Source organism: Pan troglodytes, chromosome 12 (assembly GCF_028858775.2).
Source record: "Pan troglodytes isolate AG18354 chromosome 12, NHGRI_mPanTro3-v2.0_pri, whole genome shotgun sequence".
In the NCBI taxonomy this organism is placed as follows: Eukaryota; Metazoa; Chordata; class Mammalia; order Primates; family Hominidae; genus Pan; species Pan troglodytes.
In genome coordinates this window covers 104055223-104082303 of record NC_072410.2, presented here as the reverse complement: position 1 = coordinate 104082303, position 27081 = coordinate 104055223, and the positions used below count along the sequence as shown (strand labels likewise).

General features: G+C 36.2%; 1 long non-coding RNA gene across 2 annotated transcripts in view; it reads left to right on the top strand.

The window, feature by feature from the left end:
• The window catches only part of LOC134807945 (uncharacterized), a 430365-nt gene that overhangs the window by 150249 nt on the left and 253035 nt on the right, over positions 1-27081 (top strand). The window lies entirely within an intron of this gene.

Sequence of the window (27081 nt, the reverse complement as noted above, 5' to 3'; positions counted from 1 at the left end):
CTGTTAACGATTTCCATGAAGGGTTTGGTGTTCTCCGTGGTAGCTCAGGATTGCAAAATCCAAAGCCAAGTGGGGTTGTCTTTTGCATTTATGGACTATCCTCAATCCCACTCAATGTTTGCCTTCCAATAGCTTCTCAAAGCCTACTTTGCCTGTAGCACTGTTCTCCTTTAATTATAAAAACCCAGTGTACTATTAAGAAAAAGGCAAGCCATATGTTTCTGATTCATTTAGAATTAAACCCACAGCCTGCTGTTAGCTAAGAGAAAGGCAATATTCAAGAACTCATTGTAATAAGCAATGTTAGCAAGAACCTTCTTAAGAAACAAGTTTAGGTTTTGCTGGGAATAGTGGAAGTATGACTCCTGAGCAGTTTGGGTAGGATTTGGAATTCAGCCACTGTGAACTGCAAAGTGAGGAGTGCATTGTGAGAGGCAAAACTTCTTCAGTCTCGACTGAGGATCAATCTTTGTCAAACTGGAGTTAGTTAGGTCTCAGGGGAGCAAGGGGAAGTTGTAATTTAGGAGAAAAAGAGCTGTTACCTAGGGCTGCTATTTACCTTACAGTAAATATGAGGGAACAGTGGTTAATAAAATAGTTTTATATTTTTCCTTTAAGAAAATAGCCATAATGTATGAAATACATCAGTATTCAGGCTTTAAGAAAAAACAATAGACCTTGTGATTTAATTTTAAAAAAATAGAAAAAGAGAAACCTTGTTTCCCTTTCCTTGTTTGCAAACTTTTTACCATCTAGTTATTAATTGGGTCAATCTTTTAAAGAGGAGTATTTATCTTTACTGTGAACCATTTTCCCCTTTGGGCTCATTATGTTAAACATTGCATTTAACCCACACTTTAGGAGAACAAAGCAATATTTCTGTTGGTTTAAACTGTCACATTGACTCACATAATGGAAAACTGGCTAACTGGAAGTGGGGGAAGATATTTCAGTAAAAACAAATATCGCCAGGAAGAGATTAGCTTCAGCCTATTCCCAGCAGCGAACTTCGGTTGCCTTGGTGCCTCCTTGCCTATCCCAGGTGTATGGAAGAGAAGAGGTTGGTCTGCTGGAGGCTACTGCCATGAAGTTGGCTCTTCTGTCTTCTAACCTCACACCTCCTCTTATTGAAGAGACCCTGAGCAAAATGGCAAAGACCTAAGCAGTTGGTTTCTTGCTCCCCAGCTTTTCTTTTGTTTCTTCGTGCTAATCTAAATCTACTTTTTGCTGTATTGTGTGTGTGTTCATGTGCTGTGTTATTGTGTATTTTTTTTCTCCCGAATGACAACATGAATCTAAGTTTCCATGTGGAATGAGACCTCATTACATCTTATGGAAATGTTAGACCTTAGACTTTACCAGTATGTGGTATTATGATCAGAGCTCAATAATAATTGCTGAATATTATTGAAAGAATCTTCTGTGTGTTTAAAAAGGGTGAGACACAGTGTAGTATACGGGGTATACTTAAGTATATTTAAGACTTACATATTTGGCTTCAAATCCTGGGTTTGCCACTGTACTAGTTATTGGTTAGCTCTCAGGCCGTTTGTGAAGTGGCCATAAGAATGGTTACTTTGAATTGTTGTGTAAGAATTAATGAATATATGTAAATGTAAATCCAGACACATAGCAGGCATTCAATAAACAATTGCCTGTTTGGTTAAAAAATTGTTTGGAGTACAGTGTAGCATTGTGCATAAAGTTGAGACCACTTGGGTTTAAATTCTCACCGTTTACTGACTTAGTTAAGTCACTTAACATTTCTAATTCTTAATTTCTTCATGGTAAAATAGAAATAATGACTCACTCAAAGGATTGTTTCAAGGATTAAATATGCATATGATGTTGAGTAAGGTCAAGAGCCTCAGGCCTGCTTCTCAAAATATTCAGGAAGCATCGTCTTCAAAGAAGTCCAGAGCTTTTGGCTCATGAGGTGGCTTCAGTGACTATGTCTTTAGGAAAGATGAAGAGGAGATCAATGTTCACTTCAGTCAGTTATAACCTGATAAGAAGGAAAGCTTAATAACTTGCTAGCAAGTCTAACTTCAACAGTGCCTTATACTGGCAGAGCAGACCAAAACTATCTCACTCTATTCACCTTGGTTGAAAATGAGCATCTGCTTATTGTTGCAAATGTGCAGTATACTGAATGCCAGAGAAATCCAGCAACTGATAGTGTTAAATAATTTTTCCTACACTATATCAATCTTTTAAAATTTGAGTATAAAATGTTGAAGATAACATTGTAATAATATTTTCTTTTTGATAAAACTTCGGATTTATTCTTGTATTTCAAAAGTTCACTCTATGAATAGTGTTACTTGGTTTCCGCCTTGGCTTCCAGTCAAATTTTGCTGTTAATAATCAGCCATTCAACACTAGGCCAAAATGGTGCTTTTTAATGAATGTGTTGCAATTAGTCAATTGCCTAAAAATAAGTACTGATAATAATGTTGGCTCTGTGTCCCCACCCGAATCTCATGTGGAACTAAAATCCCCACGTGTCAGGGGAGGGACCTGGTGTGAAGTGATTGAATCATGGGGGCGGATTTCTCCATGCTATTCTCATGATAGTGAGTGAGTTCTCATGAGATCTGATGGCTTAAAAGTGTGGCACTTCCCCGCTCTCTGTCTCTCTCCTGCTGCTATGTAAGACGTGCCTTGCTTCCCCTTCTCCTTCCACAATGATTTCAAGTTTCCTCAGGCCTTCCCAGCTATGTGGAATCGTGAGTGAATTAAACCTCTTTTCTTTATGAATTATGCGGTCTCAGGTAGTTCTTTATAGCAGTGTGAAAATGGACTAATGCAAGTACTCTATGTGTGAATATTTTATTATTATTGGTGTGAAGGTGATGGGAAGTTTCCCTAGTGCCTCTGACATCAGAGCATACAGGAAGCTGTTCACTGGATTGTCCTGAATTCCCAGAAAGTTTATTTTCATCTCTGCTATGATTTGCCCATTCATGAAATGAGAGGAGGGTTAGACTCCACTCTTCTAACTTAATTCTCCCAATCTCCCTGAACACTCCCAGTGGGTCATCCCTCAGCAACTGTGGATGCAGTACAGACCCAGGGAGCAGCATCCCATGTTTCTTCTGGATCAGCTCCTTATTCTTCATCAAAACTCTAAGACCCAAACTCTCAGGTAAGTAAAAAAGACCAAGAGAGGAAAGATGAGCCCCATCCTGGTGAAATAGTGACATGAATATATATATATATATATATATATATATATATATGCTCATAAGTATATATATGCTCATAAGTATATATATATGCTCATAAGTATATATATATGCTCATAAGTATATATATGCTCATAAGTATAAATATATGTTCATATATATATTCATGTCACTATTTCATCAGGAAGGGGCTCATCTTTCCTCTCTTGGTCTTTTTTATATATATGTTCATATATACACGTTCATATATATTACGTTCATATATACACGTTCATATATATACGTTCATATATATATGTTCATATATATACGTTCATATATATATGTTCATATATATACGTTCATATATATATACGTTCATATATGTGTTCATATATATGTTCATATATATGTGTTCATATATATGTTCATATATATGTGTTCATATATATGTGTTCATATATATATATTCTTTGGGACATGAATGTATATATATTCCCAAAGAACAGCATAATCTCTCTAAAATGATTTAGCATGTCAGCTACAATGTGAAATAAAATCTCAGAAGGACATAGGTGGAAAACTATAGGAGACAAAGGTACAGTGACAAGAGGTGACACAGAAAATAGTGCTGGATATAGCTCCTTTTTTCTTATGAAAGAAAACAATAGAGAAGAACTTGATACTTACTCATCTCTATGTTATGAGCTGTTTCCAAGTATCCAACACACATTTTCTGTTGACTACTCATTACAGAACTGCCGGATGTATATTAAGCATAGCTTTTATTGCTGCAAGAGCTAAAGTTCAGAGAAATGAAAACTTGTGCTGAGATCTCACAGCAGACCCTGAGCATGCTGCCGGAGCTGGAGCCAGAGTCAATGGACATGTGGGTTGGAGTCATCCTTTATGTATTTTCTGGTCTCCAGCATGTTTCTCATTTGTAAAATGTAGATGATAATAGTGCACATGCCTGAATCTTTAATTCTTTTTTTCCTTTTGGCAGTTTTTGGAAAAACTCTATGCAGAAAAGTTGGTCCAATAAACCAAAATATGTTGAATAGATGTGTATTGGAGAGGCTGGTCTAGGACTCTTACATCTTATGAACTCTGTCTCAGGAGCAGAGACTATGGGCCTTGGGATTTAGTCACTTACCACCACCAACTCATAAGAGACTTTGATGTGGAGGTCTTGAATCTGTAGTACAATTTAAAGTCTTTAAGACATTTTGTGACAGAGTTAGCCCTAATACTCATAAACTTTGAGGTCATGTGTCTCATGGAGTTGCGAGCTTCCATCAGTTAGCTGAAGGGAAATTTTCATGTTGCAATTTCAGCATCAGCAATCTTTTCCCTTGCAGAGGACCCTGCTCTTGATGCTTCTTTGCTTGTGTTGGGAATGTAGGACATGGGTGGAACAGTGAGCAGCTCACTGCCTGCGTCCATTTCTCCATGCAGAGCTCTTGCTGGCTGAACTAGAATTAGGACAAAAGGGTCTGCAAACAGCAATCTGTCATGAGTCTGAGTGAAAAGGAGAAAAAAGGGATCTGATTAGAAGAAACAAGTGGTGAGTTTTGTGTGTATCTTCTACATCAGTAGTTCTTCCGAGTCAGGCAGAGTTGTAGCCAGGGGAATGAATACTTGTTTAACTTAGTACAAGTTTACCTGAGATTAAGGGCAAGTTGAATACAGCCAGTATCTTTTGTTCCAATATTGACTTAGTCTTGTTGTCACAAATCAGCTATTGATATTTGGGGTCCCCATTAGTCTCAGGCAAGAGAGCTAATCCTTCTTTCATGTTTGTTTATATACCATATTTGGCCGGAGCTTGGGATGCACTTTTCACCTTGGTCTGCAAGTAGAGAGGCAAACACATGACCTCAGCACTTGAAGCCATCCTGGCTGGTCACTCTCTACTGTTTGTTTAATTTTGCTCCGACTCCAGCCTGCCTCCTAATCCCAGGTATTCGGACATGTTACAAAAAGAAAGAGACCCTGAGATCAAAGCACTGGTCACGATTTTACTAGGGGGCACCTCTGAAAGCACTTGTAGGCCTGTGTGCATGGAGTGCACTGTGATCTTTAGAAAATACTTTGCTCTCCAAATTGGGGCCAACAGATTTATCACCCTCTGGGCCCCAAAGCTCCAGGTCAGGCTAGGGTTATTTTTGTGTATTGTGTGCAAAGACATGGTAGTTCTTACAGAAACCTGAAGAGCAAATATTTAGAACATGCTTGAGGGATAAAAGAGACTTCTGAAAAGAAATTTTTATTTTAGCATTTCCTATAAAAAATAAGTTAACTTTATTGTCATCTGCTTGGGATCCTTGTCCTCTACAGATTTCTCTCTCAGCCACCAGTGTTGTAACGGTTCAAGATGATGGATGTTTTCGTCTTCTCTGTGGAATTTGAGTTTCTGCTCTGTGGCAGGCTAAATCTGTTACAAAGGAACTCTGAGGGACACTCTGATTGCTTTTATTAGTTGTATAAAGTATGTTTCAATAAAGGAGGGGTATCAACAAATGCAATATAAAAATATCTTTGTCTTATTCTGATTTTGTTGAAAAGGTGGTGATGTTAATATGGTTTGAGACATGTCCGTTCATATCTGCAGCCTAGGGAATTGCTAGGTATACAGTACATCAATTTAGAGAACAGAATTTTGTAGACTTAAGTTCAAATCCTGACTTATTATCTATGTGACTTTGGGGAAGTTATTGTACCTTTTTTGGCTTCAATTTCAAAATCTATAAAGGGGAATAATATTGGTATTGACCTCATGGAGTTATTGGAAGCATAACATAAATGTATATGAGATATTTCACATTGTATTATATTTTACATAGCATAGTCAATTAAGAGTTGCTTATTATTATTCACTCTTCGAGACCTGCATTTGCTCCTCACAGATGATCTTGACTTTTACTTTACAAAGGAGATTGAAGATCTACAGTATTTTTACCTCAAAACATCTCTGTATATCTATACATTAATTTTTAAAAAGTGTTAAAGTCTTATATTTACTTTGTGCCAGGCTCTGTGTGAAGCCCTTTTCGCATATAGATCATTTACACTTATAGATATAGCCCTTTACGCATTTACAACCATGAGTCAATTCCATTTACCTTATGAGAAAATTGAGGCTTAGCAAGGTTTATAATTTGCTGGTGTCATATTGTTCATATATGAACAAAAATCACCTAGTTCCAGAGCCTATCTTCCTATCCCTGGTGCCATCGCACCTCCCTTCAGTGCATTAGAATTTGAGTTTTATCGATGATCATCTTGCATATTCATTTTTTCCCTTTCTACTCATACTTTGACATCTTCCTAAATGAATGTTCAAATTTTTCTCAAATTCAATTAATCAATAAATTAACTAATTCTTCATTAAGCACTTATTTCTGAACTCTTCATTAAACATGTATTTAATAAAAGTCTTCATTAAGCACTTATTTAATAAAAATCTTCATTAAACACTTATTTCTGAACTCTCTGTGGTGTGGTTTTTGTCCCACTGGCCGAGAAAGCAATCTCTCAATGGTCACAATTGAGTAGAAAAATCACTGTATATGAGCAAGAGAGTCTGTCAGGAGTCAGCTTGGAAGCTGTTACTATAGTCCAAGTGGGAGATGTTGGTAGCTAGGACTAAAGTATTCGTAGTAAAGATGGAGATGAATAGATGTATTTTATGATATTTTGGAAATATGAAAAAGTCATAAGGATGCACTAATTGATTTGATGCAGGAGGCAAGGGAAAGAAAAGGATAATGGTTGGCTCCTAATTTTTTGTTTTGAATAATTGGCGGATTATTTTGCTGTTTATGGGGAAGAGTAGGCTTTGAGTAGGTTTGGAAAATGTAGGAAAATTAGGTGTTTTGTTGTTTTGCTTTCTTCTATGAGGGGGTTGTTGTGTGGATATATCAATGGATTGTAAAGGTCTAGAGCTCAGTGAAAAGTTGTCAACATGAAAATATGTGAAGCCATAGATGTGATCCCTTAGGACGAGGATGAGGACAGAGGAGAGAAGCCCCCCAGGAAAGAGTACAATCAGTTAGGAGCAAAGCAGAGAGGAAGGTAGCAATATGTAACAAATGTAATGGTCAGTGAGGCAAGAGGAAAATGATGAATGTTGTGCTGTCAGAAATTATATACACCTCCTTAAGATTTTCTGAGCCTGTAATACTGGCAGAAGCTGCTATACTTTTATATACCCTGCCTCTACTGACTACAAGGCTTTCCTCCACTTCTCTGCTTGGCAAACTCTGATTTCTTCAAGAGTTAGTTCAATTCCTCTGGAAGCCTACTTTGATTCCTTACCTCTCATTTCTTAGATAGGTATTTCCACAGCACTGTGTCCCTACTTCTATCTTAGCCCCAATCATGGGGTACTTGGGATAGCATAATCAGTCTTAACTAAATCCCTGGTTCCATTAAGGTGAGTTCCTTGAAGGTAGTGACTGAGAGTTTTACTCTGAATCTCTAGCATTTAGCACAGTGTCTGTGGGAAAAGTATTTGACTATTGTTGGTTAAATAAATGTTTGTATAATAACTAGTTTCCCTTGTGAGCTTCGGTATTTAATTTCAAATATATAATGTCTACCTGAGAACTCCACCTGGCACTGGCAGCCCAACATTGAGATTTACCTATATCTCAAATTCTGCATGACTCCAATTGAATTTTTTCCTAAGAATTTTTTCTGACTTTTCTTAAGACCTCCTTCTTCTATCTTATTTTACAGTGCCAATATTCTCAAATGCTTCCAGCTTGGAAACAAGAAACAACTTGTGACTCTTTTTCTCTATTTAGCCATTTAGCCACTATTCGTGTACATTTTTGCTCCATATTTCTTACATCTGTATGCTGTTTCTTTTTCCTCATTAGCAACTTTCCCAGAGTTGCAGAGCTACTCAGATACAGAGCCAGGACTGTAGTCCATTCTGCCTGACTCACTAAGTTGTATCACCTTTCTGGCTTATGCTTGGGTAACAGGGAACCTTTGATAATATGGAAATCAATTCCAAATAATATAACTTGTAATTTTCTGGAACACTTTGGAAAGGAAAATACTCCATGGACTCTTGTTTTGCCTTATGTCTGAAACATAAACCAGCTATTTTTTATGAGGCATTGACAGAGAAATAGATGGATGGACTGGTTTATTTCCCTCAATAGTATGCAATCTCACAACTGTCTAAAGATATAAAGGTTTATACATGTAGTAAAGTATTTTTATCTAAAATACTTCTATTAAAAATTATCAAATGCATTAAGTAGGATAACTTCTAACTTCTACTCCCAAAGTTCTATTCTACTCAGTTTTGATGTCTTCTCCTAAGATTAATTTGCTTCCCAGAGCCTCATCCTACCTATAAGGTAAAGTTTATAATTTTGAGTTTTAATATCCTTTTGTCTTAACCATAGGTGACATCCAGTGAATGCTTCGTAACAGAATTAATAAATAATTGGATGTACATGTATCTTAGGAAGTAATATGTAAATATATATTCACAGTAGTACCGATTAACTGATGAGTATTTTTCCACTTTCTTGCCATTTGTCTGTCAAGTAGAGAGGGAGTAACCTTACCAAATTGTGACACTGAGCCACTACTAATAAATACTCAATTTCCAAAATAATGAATTCTTACACCCATCTTTCTTCCACTCTACCCAAATAAGTTACTTTGATTATAAATTTTCCTCAAAATCATTGGTTCTACCAGTTTATTTTATATTTTCCTTTCAAAAGTACATAGTTCAGGCTTCTGTTTCTTGCTAATTCAAACAATTGCCACCAGATGTGCACTCCTACTGTAAATACCATAACAACTAAAGTATATATATATATACACTACTTTCAGACAATGCATAACAGGAAGTGCAGTATTGTGATGCATGACAGAAGGGAAAGAGGAGGTGATACATTATGATCATTCCCAGTTTGATGCCAGGAGGCATTTACTGGAACATGATGCAGGAAGGGGAAAGCCAAGCAGAGCATGATGGTTGTAATGAAATAAAGAGGAAAATAGAAGAGCTTGAGGAGACTGGGACAATTGGATTTTGTGAAACAGAGTACCAAAAATGAAGGAACTTCCCTCCAAATTTATATGTCGAAGCTCTAATCCCCAATATAATGGAATATGGGGATGGGGCCTTTGGGAAGTAATTAGGTTTAGATGAAGTCATGAGGATGGGATCCTCATAATGGCATTAGTGCCCTTATACACAGAGAAGTTGCTGGCTTTCCTTCACCATTTATGCACAAACAAGAGGTCATGTGAGTGCACAGAAAGAAGGTATCCATCTGCAAGCCAAAAAGAAAGCCCTTGGCAGAACCTGATTATGTTGGCACCCTGAGCATGAACTTCTAGCCTACAAAACTGAGAAAATAAGTCTGTTGATTAAGCCATCCAGTTTGTAATATTTTTGGTATGGCAGCCCGAGCTGACTAATACATAGATGAAGAGCTGTAGTAACTTCCTTTGAAGATCTCTTAATTCTCTTTGCTGAATACTAAACTGTAAATAAAATGTAACATGCCCAAAAAGTTGGGTAAAGAACAGCCAGGGAGCTACAACATGAATAATTTCCAGAGCTCACACAGGGCTGGGACAAGTTTAAGTTCTGAAGAGCCAAAGTGAAGAAACATCGGATTAACACCCAGTGTTCAACAAAGACACATTAATGGTAAAACTAATGGAGCCTTAGAGCAAAGGCTATTTTATACTTATTCAAATAACATTTTATAAATTCCTAACAGAATCAAGCTGACCTGCAAGGTACTTAACTTTCTGCCAAAGCAAAGTTTGAAACTCTTCAAAATAAGACAATTAAGTCCAAACTTTCAATAACATAACATTATAATTCCAAGAATCTGATAAAATTACCATACATGCAATAAAACAGAATAGTTTGACCAATAACAAGCAAAAAAAAAAATAGTCATTAGATATCAACACAGAAAAAAAAGATTAGCAGACAAAAACATTAGAATTATTAGAAGTATACTCAAAAGCTAAAGGAAGACATGAATATAACAAGGAGATAAATAGTTGATGTAGAAAAATAAACAATTTCTGGAGCAAAAAGTGTAATAATATATAAAAATAATACTCTTGATGAAATTAGCAGATTAGACACTGCAAATGGAAAAACAGTTGGTAAGCTTGAAGGCATAGCAATATCAACTAACCAAACTAAAAGAGAGAATAAAAAGAAAAACATAAATGAAAATTAACATATTTTCAGTAACCGGTGACTTGTGGTTATATTATACGTAATCCAATATACGTATAATTGGAATTACAGAAAAAAAGGAGGTGTAAGAATATTTGAAGAAAAAATAACCATATTGCATTTCTAAATTTGATGAAAAGTATAAACACATAGATCCAAGAAACTCAACCAATCCCAAACACAATAACCACAAAGAAAACCACATTAAGGCATAATAATTAAATTGTTGAAAACCATTAATAAATAAGCAATCTAAAATAAGAATGTGGCAGGAAAAACATAATACAAGAGAACAGAAATAAAAATAATTGCTGACTTCTTGTCAGGAACAATCAAGTGAGAAGAAAACAAAACAACCTCTCTAAAGTACTGGGGGGAGAAAATCTGTAAGCAAAATCATTTTTTTAAAATGAATATGACTACTATAAGGCAGATATTGTCAGATTGGATAACGTAAAACTATAAGCTTTCTACAATAAACACATTTTAAATGTAAAGGAGTAGATTATAAGTATGAAAAAATGGCAGGCAATTACTGATAAAATATAAAAAAAGAATGGGATTTCTAAATCAATACCAGGCAAAGTAGACTGCACGAAAAGGAATATTACCAGACCTAAAGGAGGACATTTCATAATGATAACAGAGTCAGTTTATGAAGAAGGCAGAATAATCTTAGATATATACATATGTATATATAATCAAACTAAAATGAAAACTAGACATCATGATTACAGGTAGAAATTCAAGCCGGGTGCGGTGGCTCACGCCTGTAATCCTAGCATTTTGGGAGGCCGAGGCGGGTGGATCACGAGGTCAGGAGATCGAGACCGTCCTGGCTAACACGGTGAAACCCCGTCTCTACTAAAAATACAAAAAATTAGCTGGGCGTGGTTGCAGGCGCCTGTAGTCCCAGCTACTGGGGAGGCAGAGGCAGGAGAATGGCCTGAACCCGGGAGGCAGAGCTTGCAGTGAGCCGAGATCGCACCACTGCACTCCAGCCTGGGCGACAGAGCAAGACTCCGTCTCAAAAAAAAAAAAAAAAAAAAAAAAAGAAAAAGAAAAAGAAATTCAACACTCCTCTTTCAGAAATCAGTTGAACAAGTAGTCAGAAAAAGAATAAGATTTGAATGATATTATCAACCAACTTGACCTAATTGACATTTAAAAATACTCTGTACAATAATGCCAGGATACACATGTTTACAAGTGCACATGAACCATTTGCCAAGACAGATCGTGCTTTCGATCATAAGCAAATTATCTATACATTTAAAAGAATTATAATCATACAGAACGTCTTTTCTGGCCACAACAGAATTTATCTAGAAATCAACAACAAAAAGTCATAAAAAATGCCCAAATATTTGTAATTGAACAACGCTTTCTTAATTATACATCAGTGGAAGAATCACAAGGAAAATTTAAAATCTTAAAAATGAAAACACATCCTACAAAATTTATGCGATACAGATAAAGCAGTGTCTACAGAGAGATTTAAAGCTTTAAATGCTTAAATTAAAAAAAATATAATGTTAGTAATCTAAGTATCTACATCAAGGAATTAGAAAAATAAGAGCAAATTAAACTCAAAGTAATTATAAGGAAGTAAGATAAAAGTGATATCAGTTAAATAGACAAAGGCCTAACAATAGAAAAAATCAGTGACACCAAAAAGATATAGAGAGATAAAGAGAATACAAACTGTCAATATCAGGAGGATTAATATGGCATGTTCTATAGACTTTAAAAGGATAATTTTGGCTAATAAATTTAAAATTTTATTGAAATGTACAAATTCATTGAAAAGTACAATTATCAAAACTTTCAGAAGGAGAGAAAAGTTGAGTAACCCTGTAATTGTAAAATACATAAAATTAATTATTAAAACCTTTTCTTAAAAACTCCAGACCTGAATGACTTCGCAAGTAAATTCTACCAAACATTTCATGAAGGAGTCACACATATTTTACACAAATTATTTGAAAAAAAAGAAGAAAAGGGAATATGTCCTAATATATTTTTAGAAAGAATTATCTTAATACCAAAACCAGACAACAAAACAAAGAAATAAAATGCAGAACAATGTGCCTCACAAATGTAGATATAAAAATCTTTAATAAAAATTTAACAAAATACAGTTATATATAGAAAGGATAATATGCCATGATTAAGAGGGCTTGTTCCAGAAATGCAATGTTGATTCCACATTTTAAAATCAATCAGTCTTACACAATATTAACTAAGTAAAGAATAAATGGTCATCTCAATACATGGAAATATTTGATAAAACAACTCCTATTCATGGTTAGGAACTCCCTACAAGCCATCAATAGAAGGAATCTCCTCAATCTTACAAAGGAAATCTATGAAAAATCTATAGCTAATATTATATATAAGGGTCAAACATTGATTTCTTCCTAAAATAAAGAACAAGGCAAATGTGTATCTTTTGGCCACTTCTATTCAACATTTGGCTGGAGACCCTGGCTAGTGTAATTGAGGCAAGAGAGAGAAATAAAATGCAAATATAAGAGAAAGAGAAAGTTAAGCTGTATTTCTTCCATAGATAACATGATCAAGTATTTACATGATTTTTTAAAATAATCTACAAAAAATACTTAAGCAGATAAGCAAAGACTTTGAATACAAAGTCAACATATATTTTAAAAATTCATTTCCATATGCTAGCAACTAAAAATTGGAAATGAAAATTTAAAAATACCATTTGCAATAGTATCAAAAACATAAAATACTTACAGATAGATTTAACAAAATATGTGTAAATCTGTACCCTGTAAACTATAAATCATTTCTGAAAAAATATAACATTCTAAATAAATAGCAAAATACATCATTTTCCTGAACAGAAAGATTCTATTGTGTTAAAATTTTCCCTAAGTTCATCTATAGTTTCAGTGTAATCCCAACCAATTCCAAAGGTGATTTTTTTATTTCTGAAGACATTGAAAAGGTGATTCTAAAATTTGTATGAATATGAAAAGGATCTAGAATAGTTTAAAAAACAAAAACAATGAACAAAGTTGAAGAATTTACAATACTGATTCAAGACTTAATATAAAGCTACGGTTATCAGAACAGAATGGGACTAGGATGAGGTTAGGCAGAACAATGGGACTTGATACTCATCTCTACTGAGACCTCTCTCTTAAGCTCATGATTTTAGAAATAACTATTCATTTTACATCTTTTCATGGATGTCTTTAAGACATCCTAAGCTCTATATATCTGAAACCCAACCGATTTTTCCCCTAAATCTGAAATTGTTCCTTACCCCTTTCATCATTTCCTAGAGTTGTGCCAGCCAAAAACTTAAGAGTAATTCTCCACCCCTCCCTGTCTTTGATACTCCACATTACTGATTCTTTACTGGGAACTTCCAGTTTTACCTCCTAATATACTTCGGCTTCATCCACATTTTACTATTTCTACCATCCAATTATAACATGTACCGCCTAGACTTTTATAAATGCTTCGTTAACTACAAACTACATCTACTTTTAATTAGCTCCAGAGTATATATTTGAAATAAAAATTGTAGCATGTTAAACCTTGCTTAAAATACTCCAATGTCTTCACATTGGGTTTAGGAAAAAGACAAATCTTAATAACGCTTTCAAGACTCTTCCACATCAGCCCTTACTTGACTCCCTGGCATCACCTTGCACCACGCTGTTCCTTGCTCTCTCAGAGGGTAATTCTCATGGTTGTTTGTTCAGAGGAATATTAGCACGCTTTACCTGTTTATCCACAAATGAACACGGGCGTTACATGTCCTATGATTACTACATATGAGAATACATCTACCTCATTTCCAGTTTAAACTTGGCAAGTTGACATTACATATGAAGTTCTAACTTTTTAGACTTACACAATTTTTTTAGATATTGTCAAGTTATTGACACATTCACATGATCTATAATGTTAATATCTCCATATTTTTCTTCCAAGTCAATGCATTTTTATGTATTTTTGATAAACATTGTTTATATTTGGTGACCTTATTGAAAAAATTGAGAACTGAAAGGTTTTCCTTAAAAATATGTTCTAGCATGTGTTTCTACATATAATGTAATTCTAAGATCATGCAAATGTGGAATGCAGAATGATAGCTAAACATTGTATTTCTTTATACTCTGTGTTTTAGAGGAATAGTTTGAAACTTCTTCGTCATTACAAACATAACAGAGGATGTATCACACACTCCTATGGGATGCCCCTGAGGTTATATAAGGGTTCCTGAGTTCTACCTTTGTTTTCTTTCACTTGAGAAAGCATATTGTAAAGCAAGTGAATGACAGTGACATTATTGTAGTGGTTATCTTGGAACTCATTTATAGGATTCTAAAATTAAATCACTCACAGATTTCAGACTTTACCTACCATTAATAACGAATTACTTGTGGTGCATCTCACCAGTAAACTGGGTGAAGGAGAATTATAATACAGGAGTATAAAAACAACTCTTTTAAAAAGCGACAATTCAACTATCTTGAACTATCACTGTGTTCTAGCCTGAATGAATATAATAACACTCATATTGAACACCAAATCGTAAATTATTGCACATATTTATATATTGATTTTAAAACATAACGTTATATAAAAATATTTCTCTTTTGATTATGTTCATACACCCAAATATTCATGCATATTCCCAATAACACTGCTTGTAAATTCCTTAATTCCCAATACTAGAGAGCTGAGGGCATAGAATTCTTGTTAACAATAGACATTTCTCAAATAGTTGAAAGACTGGAGAAAGTAATATCCTCTGGGCTCACATGAAGGCAATAGTGTGCGGTTAATTCTGTTATTGACTCTGTATTCATGGAAGAGTTAGTGAGAGTTTATGGAGTCTGGTGGGCTTGGCCAGTTTCCTCTCCAGCCTGTTACTATCCCATTTCTTTGTTATTCCCTGATGGTCAGTGCCCTTCAGAAAAACTGAGCATTTGCCCCCTACACACAATCTCTTCTGCAGCATCCTTGAGCATTTGCATGAAAACTGGAGCTCACAGTTTGCTACGTGGATATTTGTTTCTGTGGTGACAATCTTCAGTCTCAAGAAGGCTTTTCCTAAAATATGTTAAATCTGACCTTCTCCTATGTACTTCCTTTCATCCATAGATCCTGCTTCTGAAGTCTGGGCTACACTCAACAAGCCTCCTCAGTAGTCGGCTGCTTCTCATGATATTGTTTTTGTCTAATGTGTGTTAGTTTTCTTGTCTGTGTGTTTCATTTTCTCCTGTGTAATCTCAATTTCTTCAACTATTTTCATGTGTAATGTTTCTCTAACCTCTCAGACAGTGCCCCTCTAAAAGCATAGTCCTCCAGATGGAAAGTGATATTCTACATGGTTATCATCCACAATTTTTTGAACAGTCATGGGGTTCCTGAGAAAGTGGCATTTAAGCTGAGACAGGTAGTGAGTGGAAGGTATGCAAGTAGAAGAGCTTGTGGGACAGTGCAGAACCATGGGGCTTGTGGTGTCCCATAAAGTGGAGTATGTCATGCTAAAGAGTTTGGTGGTTTTCTTCCAGGTTATCCAGAGCTTTCAAACATTTCCAAACAGAGCCATCACATGGTAATATTTATGTTTTAAAAAATCTTCTTTGGTTTTAGGGTTGCCAAGAGTTTGTAAGGAATAAAATACGTATGGAAAATCAGTTAGGAAATTTGTTGAGGTGAATGAAATGAGATAGAAATAGAAACAGATTCTGGAAATACTGTTAAAATATCAACAAGACTAGATGAATAATTAGGGGTTGTTTCTGAAATAAAATTCTTTAAGAACGCATTTGGAGTCTAGGTCCCTACTGATCTTGAGGAAAACACAACCATTTTTCCCAGAATGTGTCAAATACAGATTTGCTCCATTGTACCCATCAAAGTTAAGCATTAGGCCAAATTTATCTTGAGATGTCCCTGGTCTGAATCTCTTTACCATATTTTCACCATGTCTCGTTCTGCAGGCAACAGCTGTCAAGGGGCCCATCCTTTCTTTATCTTGCCTCATGGGAAAAGGAAAGCAGCAGGTTTAGTAAATGGACAGTCCTGGACTCCTAGGCTGGCTCTGCTTTTACCTTTCTGACCGTCAATTTGATAATCAAAGAAAAAAAATATCTGTAAGTTCTTTGGGGTGATATATATAAAACATAGACAATGTCTGGTATATAGCACACAGTCAAATGAACAAGATAAAAATATTCACACTAAGGCATGGCTTTAGAATTTGTAAAATATATAAAAGGATAATGCTTAACCCAAGGGGCTGGCATCTTAGATATTAGGGGGAAAAAAGTCAGTGTTTGATGATGCCTGCATCAAGTCATACATTCATAAACAAAAGGTATTAGTAAACAAATACCTGCAGTGTCTTCACCACCCATACAATCTTCCCAGGGTGGTAAGTTCAGCAATGTTTGCCCCAGTGGTTGATATCTCATGGAATCTTTGAAGAAAATCCAGGCCAATTTTGAGCCTCAGGAACTTGGTAGTTGTTGAGGGAAGTGGCACAGAACATCTGTGGAAAGGACTGTGGTCCCATTGTTTTTTTTTGTTGTTCCCCAGAGAGTGTCGTAGTCTTTGCTGCAATGACAAGAATAAGAAATACTTGGAGAGTGTTTATTCCAATGAAAGACTAATTTTCAAGGTCTACCTCTGCATGGCTATGTTATTATCAAGTCAAGGAACATAGTGTGGCCTCTGAATGAATTGTAGTTGATTCAGTTATGAATTATTTAAACCTCAAGTCTTGGGTTGGAAAAGTGGAGGGGAGAGGGTAGCTTTCAGGACTTAAAATCAGTGTTTCATTGGAGTGTTACCTTGCTTCTTGCCAGACACCAATGCCTGCTGACTTAAGAGTGACACTTTTATCTTTAAGTGTAGAACTGGATTTGATGTAAAGATTAACTGTATTCCATTCAGCCTGGAATGTTCTGAAGCCTCAATAAGCTGGAGAATCCTCTTGACTTGGTGCTGGCTGAGCAGCTCAGTTTGTACCTCTACTGTCACCTGGTCCTCTTGTTCTTCCATTGGAAGAAACTGTGGGCTTCCTGAATATTACACTACATGATATGAGCAGGTTGTCCATGTCTCACCACCTTCCCTGCAAAGCAGTGTTGTTATAAAATCAGCAGCTCATGCAGGCCATTTCAGGGATTGTTGCTACCCTCAGCAAAGATTGGTTTTCTTTTACAGTCTCACATAAAGTGATAAACCAGATAAGCCATCCCAGGAAGGGTCCACACAGGAACAGATGGAGGATTTGGGTAGTTGGAAAGCAACTGACTCATATATCTGTGCTACTGTGTCCCTACGTGCTAGGGAAAGGGCACACAGGAGACTTGGGCAGACTGCAGTGCTGTAAAGAGAGCATGGGAGATGCCTAGCACATGCCAACATGAATGGATAATGGTAAGCTGGGTAAACCCCATGGCCTCTCCACCTACCTGGGATTCTGCTCTGACAGGTACATGAGGACTCCTTTTGGAAGTGGTTCATGCCTGGTTAGTCTCTCCAATTATCTTCAAATGCTAGGGATTTCCTAATACATCCCATGGACTGGCTCTTCATGAATATGAAACCATTCTAGAGAAAACAAACCTCATAATTTAAAAACACATCAATCAGGGCTGGGTTTTACTTTATCTGAAATATGGCTCCTTCACACTCAAGATGTAGCCTCTAGTGGCTAATTGACCAAATATGTCCACTACATCCAACCCTTCATAATTGCATTTATTGATTCATTCAGCTAGTGAATGTTTTCTAAGTGATTATTGGCACTCAGGCTTGTATTGGTTACTGCGGAGGATACTCAGGAAAATATGACAATGTTGTTCATCTCTCTGACTTTCATAACATAAACGCCTTGAAGTCAGAGGCCTTTTTCTACCTTTTTTCCTAATTAATTTTTTGTATCTGTCATGTATGTAAATGATTTTAGAAGGATGAGGGAATGAGCAAATGTAAGTAAATTATTTTAGTAAGCATGAGAGAATGGGTAAATGGAAGAATGATCCTGATCTCTAAAAGAATAGAAAATGTATCTTTCTCTTTTAAGCAGAAAGATAATTATTCAGTGGCCCTTGAGGAATAGAATGAAAATTTCTCCAAAGGCCTTCATATTCTGAAGAGTAAAATGATTTGTTAATAAATATGAATATCTTCTCAGGATAGTTATCCAATAAAGAGGTTTCAGGATACAAATGAAGTTCTTAGTCTTGTGTATCTGGCATTATCTATATAATTTCAATAGTCATGTTCAGAAGTAGGAAACATTCAGAAGGCCATACATAAATGAATCTTGAATTCTACAAAATTATTGTAATATACAAAGATGGACTTTTTTTTATTCAACTATGTAACATTATTAAGCCACATATTATATTAATAAATGCAGATAAGTTTGGATTGCTGAACATTCTGTACCCAGAGATCTCCGGAAGTATCCAGTTCCCACAACATTCCATAGGGATTTATGAGCACTTAGAAAACTATACAAAATGCACACTTTTTAAAAAATAAACTTTCATCAATAATATAATGAAATGATTGATGATATTGTTACTTTCAACTAAACAGTGTTTGACAGCTGTAGAGTGAACCAAACATTTATTGAATACACTATATAATAGGCTTCTGTCTTTGGTGATACAGTAATCAATAAAATCCCAAGGATACTTATATTTCAGCTAGTAAGAGAAGACCCAGGCACTTGCCACATTATTTCACACCAAAATATTTTTAAAGACAATATCATACCATAATAGTAGTTATGGCAATTACCTTCTTAAAGCATGATTTAAAAAATGATTTTGGGGGACAGCCATGTACTGTAATCACCTTTGTCTACCTTCACCTTGAATTTTACAACTGATCTGCTAATGGCTGATGGGGTTGGCTCCTAATGAACAGGAATTTGGTCCCTTTGGTGCTTCCCGTAATAGGCTTACACTCTCTGCTTTGTTCCTCTTTGCTTCTTGTTCTTCCTTCTATCCTCATATGTCCTCCTTGTTGGCTCCATGGTACCCTCTTTAACATGTAGGTAGGTTCAGGGTACTTTTCTTTTTTACTATTGATATTCCTTCTCAGCCATGGTCCACCAACTGACCCAAGGACTGTATGCCAATAAGCCTTATAGCTGAAGCACTACCTAGCTTCTTTCCAAGTCCTGCCTTTGGGGTATATGCAGGGATATTTAATTTTATGATGCTGAAAACCTCATCTTAGTTTTACATGAATATCTTATTTCTACTATAATTTGAATGTGTGTTTTTTTTCTGATAGTAGAATGACATGACTCCTAAGTAATAAAACATGAAACTGGATTTCTCAGATTCAGGAGTTCCATTCTGCACTTACTCGAAACAACCAAATGTTTTACTGGCATCTGGGAGTGAAGCCAACGAACACATGTGGTCAGTTTCTTTATGAGTAGGATGAGGGGATTTGGGTTAGATGATTTCTCAGATTCTTTCTAGCTTTAATTTTCAGAGACTCTTCAACTCTGATTCCTAGGGAAGAGGGAACTGCATTGATTTGAATTTCGAGATGAAGACGTTCTTTTCAGCCATGCAGCTTTAGAATTAGATGGAACTTATAAATTATCATGCTTATCCTCTTATTTTATAGAAATGGAAAAGGAGGTCTAAAAGGAAATGACCTGCTCAAAGTCATACATCAACTGAGTCCAGAGCTGAATCTGGACTTGGGCTTCTTGTCTTTATTCTACTGGCTTTCCATCGTCCTAGGGAAGACAGCCTAGAGGAGTGCCCCTAGAAGTAAGTGCTAATAATTTCCCATAAAAGTTTGGCACATTCACACATACTAAATGTGGGGTTTTGATTTAAATGTTCGGCTGTTGTAAAAGCTATCAAGATCAGCCAACTTGATCTCTTCCTTGTTGGTGGACTATCCAGTGAATTACTCAGGCCTGAACCTGAGCCTGAGGTGCTCATTTTTTGTTCTCACTTTCCAGACACCATGTAGCCCTTGCTGGAAAAATACTCTTAAACCACCACAAAGATGTACTTAATTTAACTTTCCAAATCTGCTTTTTCTATATGTACCTTCTAACTGTAGCATCATATTCAGTATCTCAAACCTAGGAAACATTTTATTTCATTAAACATTTTGGAATTAAGGAATGCCTTCAAAAAACATTTAAAGAAATCTTGGAAAAGACCTAACACTCTCTAGGTAATACGGATGGATTTAATCAAAGAATGCCTAATGTATGTTGAACGGACTCCTTCAAACTTGCTTTACCAGTTTCTCCCAAATGTTCAAGTGATCATGATTTGCTTCCATTTCTTCTGAAAATTTGAAGTGATAACACATTTCTTGATGAGATCATTCTGAAGAATTATGGAGAAAAGGGAACTTTGAAAGTTTCAAGACATGTTCATTTTTACTTGGAATCATAAAAGCTGTAGCCACAATTCTCTTTGCAGTTACATTTCTTCCTCTCTAGCTACCATTTCTAGATTTAAAACCCTGGAAAAAGTACAGTTTCACCAGCCATCACTAGTACCCAGTGTCAGCAGCTCATATAAAACCTGGGAAAATATAGTTAGGATTAAAGAAATCTGTAAAACTGTGAAACAAGGCCATAGCATGTAAAATACAATTCCTTTTACTCGGTACATAATTTATTAGGAAAGCTCTTTATTTGTAGGAAATCTGCTTGACACCTTATCCTTGACAACTGCTTACTTCATTTTAGCAGAACAAAAATGGATAAAATGTTTTCCAGTATGGGAATCCATTAATTTCTCAATAAGTATCTTATGTCTATGCTTTAGACACATTCTCCAATTCTTTTCCTACAACCAGTCTCAGCTAGAATTAACAGGGGTTTATACTCACTCCTACCCCATCTCCACCTCCCTCCTCCCCAAGAACCACTGTGCTCACTACTGAACTCACTGCTGCTAGTCATGAGGATTTGGCTTTTGGACTCCCATTCCCATTTAGTTTCTCTTCTCTCCTAGTTCTGTGAGCCATGTCTAACTTTGTTGTAAGAGGGTTTTGGTCTTTTTTCATGGTGATTTTCTCAGGAAAGCATCAGTTACGCACAATTTTTGGCAGTTTTGCAAATAGAAGGAGCCCTTCATTTTCAGAACCCTTTTGTCAAAAACAGTAGAGAAGAGTCAATGTCAACAGCACTTTTGCTTGGAGAGAGCCCCTTGTTCTCCTAGGCATACACTATTCTTGCATTTCTGAGCTGTCCAACACCCTAAGATTACAGAATCTTCACAAACGCCTTTGGCTACATGTTGGGAGGGGCTTTGCAAGCATCACAACTTGGGCGTGAAGATCAACTTAGTTCTTCTAAGGGTGCTGTTTTTTTTCTAGTGTTCATTACTGCCTTTAATTTCAAAAAGAGAATGTCCTGATTTGCCCTCTCAAAGAGCAGCTCTGAGATATTATATCATACTGTCACCTATAGAGTTTCCTTCTATTCTGGGTAAAGGGTAGGAAAATTCTCACTCATTCATTTCAGAGATAAAGCTATCAGTGTGGGGTGAGGCAGGAGAAAGAGTAGGGAACAAAATATTATGTGGCCATTGATCAGTAAAGGAGAAGGTGAGAAGAAATAGAGGAAAGGGCTCACTCAAGCCTATAGGCAAATCTCGCTTTTGTTCAGATGGAAAGACCTGCCAGAAAAGATGAATAGTACTCACTCATCTCCACTTTTAGCTTTGAACACCTTTCCTTCTTGCTCTATCACAAATACAGATTTACTTGGATTCTAACAAAGGATTTTCATGATTGATCTGCTCTCAGTATTTAGGACAACTAATGAAAATACAAATCCTATAAAGAGAAGTTCTAGGCCAGCTGGCACCATCATGGTGCCCTTGGTGTTTCAATTCTATCCATACTCACCACTCCATTTGTAGTCAAGGGGCTGGCACCGGCCAATAACAAGCTTATTTCTTTCTTTGTCTTTTTTTTTTTTTCTGAGATGGAGTCTCACTCTGTCGCCTAGGCTGGAGTGCAGTGGCGCAATCTTGGCTCACTGCAAGCTTTGCCTCCCGGGTTCACACCATTCTCCTGCCTCAGCCTCCCAAGTAGCGGGGACTACAGGCACCCACCACTATGCTGGCCTATTTTTTGTATTTTTAGTAGAGACGGGGTTTCACCATGTTAGCCAGGATGGTCTCTATCTCCTGACCTCGTGTTCTGCCCTCCTTGGCTTCCCAAAGTGCTGGGATTACAAGCGTGAGCCACCGGGCCCAGCCCAAGCTTATTTCATGGTTGCTGAGAAGAGTTTATGGGTAGAGGGTAGGTGTTGGTGGATGGATGTTGGTTAACAAAGTTCATGATCTCGTAAATGTATTTAGAACTTTGCACCTGGGGCAATGTCGCCCAGAGCAAAACCTAACTTGCTACTTCCTAAGTTATTTGTGGAGAGTTTGTGTTTAAAAAAAGCAATCAAAGCTCAAATTTTTAAAACTCTTGTTTTAGAATTTGTATTTTCATCAATTTTCCTAAACACTAATAGCAGGTCAATCAGAAAATCTTTCATTAGAACCCAAGTGAACTTGTATTTTGGGTGGAGTAAGAAAAAAAAGGTATTCGAAGTTAAAAGGGGGAGTGAGTTAAAAAGCACTATTTGTTTTCCTCGTCATGTCTTTATATCTGAACAAAAGCGATATCTCTACAGTATTTCATTTGGGTGCCTTGTTTATTTACCTTACAAAATAGACTATGTGTCTCCTTGGATATTACAGTCCTGGATATAAGAAAACTTACAGAGCATAGGCTGGCCACAGTCTTAATTATTACTATCATCATCATCATTAGCCATCACAGATAGAACATTATTGTGAGCTAAATAGAGTACTATTTTATATATCTTATTTAATGCTAATAATAATGCTATGACCTATTATTTCCACATAGGCTCAGTGAAGTTGAGTACCTCATTCAACATCATATAGCTCCTAAATAACTGAATTGCAGTCCAAGATTCATGCTGTCAACCTGCATGGAATCTGTTTCCTAATGAAAAAATAGCCTAATATGTATTTACTTCCGACAATGTAGACCAAAGAGAAAATGCTGATATTGGTTATAACTGTGGTGAACTCAGGAGGAATTTTGAAGCAACTGTGCCTTTTTTGACTCACAGAAATTTCCATGAATCAGTATTGATTCTTTCATACAAGGAGTAAATGAAAGTAAGAGCCAAGAACTAGGAGGTACTTTGATCATCCTTCAGTTGGAAAAACATAATTATTATTAGGTTAAAAGTAACCCAAAGCTGGGCACAGTGGCTCACACCTGTAATCCCAGCACTTTGGGAGACCAAGGTGGGCAGATCACGACGACAAGAGATCGAGACCATCCTGGCTAACACGGTGAAACCCCATCTCTACGAAAAATGCAAAAAATTAGCGGGCCTGGTGGCGGGCACCTGTAGTCCCCGCTACTCAGGAGGCTGAGGCAGGAGAATGGTGTGAACTCGGGAGGCGGAGCTTGCAGTGAGCTGAGATCACACCACTGCACTCCAGCCTGGGCGACAGAGTGAGACTCCCTCTCAAAAAAAAAAAAAAAAAAAAAAAGTAACCCAAAAAGTTTCATTACTTTAAAAATCATAACTTCTCAAATTCTATAAATACTTAGTTTTATGGTGTTTTTTTCAGTTGCTTCTGTTTCTTTTCTTTTTCTGGGTAGAAATTGCCTTCTTCCTCCCTAAATTGTTCTTTTCTATCATGAAAGATTTTCAACATAAAGATAAAAATATGCAATAATGTAAAAACATCTCTGTACCTTCTCCAATTGTATTCGCTCCCTCATTTCTCAGAGATAACCATTATTGTAAATTCAGCATTCATTATTCTCATGAGTGATTTTATACTTCTTTGTCTATAGGTATTCACATACTTTATAGAGTGTTATTTTGCAGGTTTTAAAATTTTATGTAAATAATTTTAAATTTTATACATTGTTTCAAAACCCTGTATTTTTGATATTATGTTTTTGAGAATCTTCCCTATCAGTGTACAAAGTTCATTATTTAAAATGGTGTATAACATTCTGTATAAACATACCACAATTTATGGGTCCATTGTCATGTTTACAGATATTTATGTTGTATCTAATTATTATTATAACTAGTGCTGTAATGCACATGCTTTTATGTACTGGTATGTAAGAATTTATCTAGAATTGATGTCCAGTAGAATTGCTGACTGATATCATAGAGCATATGCATCTTTAATTTAAGAGCATATTGCCAAAATGCCCCCAGCCTGAGGGTGTTCTAAACACCCAGAGGAACTGCAGGAACCAGAAAGAGGATCTGGTGAAGAAGGTTGGCTTAATGTGTGGACCTGAAGAGCATACAGTGCTGCTTTCTTTCCAGGAGCTTTCCGCAATAACAGTTATTTCCTTGCAACCTTGAACACTTTGGCAGGTTGAAATCTGAAGCTGAGATTTCTGTTATATTGAGCCTTTCTCTTTCAATTTCCTCTCTCCCCAGTGTGAAAATATTATGTTCTGTGTTTAGGGCTCTGTGGAAATCATGCTTCTTAATTAGGTCTGCTGTTGACCCATTTGAAAACTGAGAAAGCCAAGGGTTAGACAGAACAGCGCTTCTCAGAATTCAGTGTGCATAGGAGCCACCTGAGGATCTCATAACATTGCAGATCCCCGTGCAGTAGGTCTGAGGTGGGCCTGAGAGTCTCCAATTATAGCAAGATCCCATGTAATAACAATGCTGCTGGTTGAAAGATCACACTTTGAGTAGGAAGAGGATATCCTAGAGGAAATAATCATTTGCCAACTTTTAAGCTTTTCTGGGAGTTAATGCAAATTATTTTAAATTCCTTACCTTTTTTTTCTTCAAATAGCAGTAAATTATAAAATAATTAGAACATTTTAGGATTCACTTCTTTCAAATAAATCCTTATTATATTCTTGATAGAAGTAGAAATAAATTGTTCTGTTACAACATATGAAATCTATATCTTTCAATCTTATTTTTGGTGAAAGAAATAAGTGTGAGCTGATTTAGAGCACAGTCATATGTGAGTGCTGCATGAACTCTTGGGAGGCTCTGCATCACAGTAGGAGAGAAAACTGATTCTTCACTGCCATGTACTATGCTGAAATAAAGTTACAGGAAGAGTAAATATTTAAATATAAAATTAGAAACATGAAGTACCAAAAACACAAAGGAAGATTTATCTGTTCTTGTAGGGGAAAAAAGCCTTTGTAAATATAAAGGCAAAGGCAAAAATAATAAAGGAAATATCAAAGTATTTAAATATGTAGACATTTAAGTCTTGAGATAAAAATAATATAAACAAAATTGAAAGAAAAAATATCCCATTTGAAGAAAATTGCAAAATATGTCAAAATAAACTATTATAAATCATAAGGGAAATATGAAAATTACAGTAGAAAAATGTACATACAATATAGAGATAGTTTGTAAAAAAGAAATACTAATAGGTAGTAAATGTGAAAATTTTAATCTCATTAAACTTAAAAAATTCAAATTAAAAAAACTCTCAATTTTAATCTATCAAGTTGGCACTTCTTTTCAGTTACACTTTTCTTTTTTTCTGGCTTTTCCTTTCTGCTTCTTTATCCCCTCTTCTTTGAAGCACTTCATGCCGGTGATTTATTTCCCTCCCACTTCCTCGACTGCCCCCACCAAAGTTTTTTCTAGGAAGAAGCTAATCTCAAAATCAAGAAATGTAACTTCTTTGCATTTATTGTTTTCTCTCATTCTCTTTTATTTTAGAAAAATAAAAAGTGCTTTTATTTTAATTCCAGGTAGGGGGCAAAATATGGGTGGATTGTGTACTTCCCAAAAAACTGAAACATGTATACTGTTATTGTTTTAGATAATCTTGCCAGGACCGGGTGGGCAGCCAGGCAAGGCTGGAATGCCCAGCTCATTCTCAAAGGAGGAGACAGAAACCAGAATGTGGGGCTTTGGGCTAATTACTCAGACTCCCTGAGTGCTTGTTTCTTTAATAAAAAATGAAGATAGAAATGTTTTCTTTGTAGTATGGTTGTGAGAATGACATAAATCAAATATGATGATGTATATAAGACATCTAGTGTAGTACTGCTGCATAGCTGGTATCATATATGTGTCATTATATTATTTTGAAGTCTCTATGTACTTGAACATTGTCTTTTAATTCATATTGTATCCCGTAGCAGCTAGAATAGAGCTAATATGGTAAAACATGGTGTGTATGAAATTTGAGGTCATCCAGCTTTCTCCTTCCTCTAGAAGGAGAGAGGAGAAGGAAAGGGATATTTGGAGGAGAAGAAAGCCGATGGGGGGAGGAAAGGAAGGAGGGGGGGCAATTGCCCCAGAGCATCCCTGCACTGAGGGCCTTAGGCAAGATGGAGGGAACTTGGAGCGTGCATTACAGTCTGTCAGGAGTTACTGCTTGTGTTCCTAGTCTTCATGGTGCCAAATGCCAGATGACATGTGTCATGAATGATACATCCCATTCATATGTCTGAGAAAGATAGAGGGTCTATTTCAGAAGGGAGTTGGCATACCGTTCCTGTCTCTTTAGGCATTTAACAAGGAATATTAGTACAAATCAAGTGGGCATTAATGGTCAAAACCACCTGACTGTACTTTTTTCCTTAAACTAAATGCCA